This window comes from Ammodytes marinus, assembly GCF_949987685.1.
Source record: "Ammodytes marinus genome assembly, chromosome: 11".
Lineage (NCBI taxonomy): Eukaryota > Metazoa > Chordata > Actinopteri > Uranoscopiformes > Ammodytidae > Ammodytes > Ammodytes marinus.
The window spans coordinates 29,712,767-29,714,757 of NC_137215.1; positions in this window are offsets into that span (position 1 = coordinate 29,712,767).

Sequence of the window (1,991 nt, forward strand, 5' to 3'; positions counted from 1 at the left end):
CCAGACCAGAGCTAAAAATGAGGCGCACATACCGAGCTCTCTCTCTCTCTCTCTCTCTCCCTCTCTCTCTCTCTCTCACACACACACACACACACACACACACACACACACACACACACACACACACACACACACACACACACACACACACACACACACACACACACACACACACACACACACAATAACACAATAACACAAGCAAATAATAGATCTTCGCTCTTCACCAGGTGCCAAATATTATAATAGGTAAATGAGTCAGCGCGCGCTGGAGTACAGAAAAGCCCTGCGGTGCGTGAAGACGTCAGGAGGAGCAGCTGAGAGCTGTCAACACAAAAGAGGAAAAGTTAGGTCTGTGAGACCAGCGGTGAGACAGGAGCCTGTTGAGCGCCTCTCCACTGTACAGAGATCATGAATATTGTCAAAGAAACCAAACAAACTGAAATATTTAAACTGGTTTACCAACACTATTATAAAAGCTAATCTTTAGCATTTGGACTATCCAGGTGTGGAGTGCAGCCAATCAACTCTTGTTTTATTTATTTGTTTAGCCAAAATTCAACAACAATGTACATTTTTTCAGGGCCATGTCTGGATAACCCACTGAATACAGCTGGTTTAGAACACAGAATAAGTCAATAAAGAAGAAGCATTCTGAACCACTACCCATATGCTGCTGTGAATGAAGGGAGGCTTTATTTCGAACATGTGAAAATAATGCAATAAGAGGTAAAAAGAAAAAAAAGAGACAAAAACAAAAGAAATGAAAGGAATTAACATGTCCGAGAAGAAATATGAAGAATCATGAACTTATTTAATCCTAGCCCTTCTCCACTATACAGTAATGAATAATCATCAGTTGGCTTCATATTTATTATCCAAAACTATCTTGAAACATTATTTAGTTGCTACATAAATTCAAATGTAGGCTATACCCACGCCAAAACAAGAAAAAGAAACACATTCACATTTAGCCTTCATGATGTTAATATCTAAAATAGAAAATAAATAATGTAAACAAACAGATACATCATCTGTGAGACTGCTTCAAAGCCCTTCTTCCTTTTGTACCACTTTTTGAACTGGGTCATTCTTTGAAATTGCTTTAGCACTGCACTCAATATGTTGATTAAGAGCACTTAATTAAAGGTTGAGTCAGTGATTCTGGAGAACGATTATTGTCAAAATCACCTTTCGTCAAAATCAGTAAATATCCCTTCACGATCTGCTGCCTGTGCTCGAGAAGAAATAACAGTTGTGATACACTGCCTAGGCTCTGTAAACGGGCAAGTTGCTACAGTTGGCACTTTGTTTACATACCAGGTTAGCCTATGGCTCTGTATTAGCACCAGATTCTTTTTCAGCGCGCACAAAGCACAGACAGGTATAGTATCGCGAGGGCGAGATTAGCTGATTTTGACAAAGAAGTGATTTTGACAACAGGCATTCTCTAGCAGCGAGGTACTCACTGCAGCTAAAAGGACAGCGTGGTCCATAGAGACTTATCTTATCAAATAGGGAGTGGTCATACTTTGACGCACTAATATTTTGTCTGGACAGATCAATGGCTACTATCAGTGAGTTACACTTCCTGATAGGGTGCAATCCACACCTGGGAAACAATGGATGTTCGGATAACAACAAGAGTGGAAGTCAACATCATGTTCATGTAACAGCAGACAGAGATAAGCAGGGCATAGCCGGGACTTGATGAAAAAAGGCCTGATTTCAAAGGGCCACTTTGTAGGCACAGATTTTTCCAAAGATGATTTTGAGGCTTGATTTGGATAGCAATCTTCAAAACACAAGGACTCTTGGGGCAGAGGCTTCAGATGATTCTAGGCTGAGTTGCTGTCCCATGGATGACTGAATAGCCCAACAGCACATCAACAGAGGGTCCAATAACAAGAGATTAGGCCCCTCCAGACCCCTCACTGAGGAGTGTTATATCTTGTTTAGTGATGCCCTAGTGGGTCTGTATCAAGTAAGTC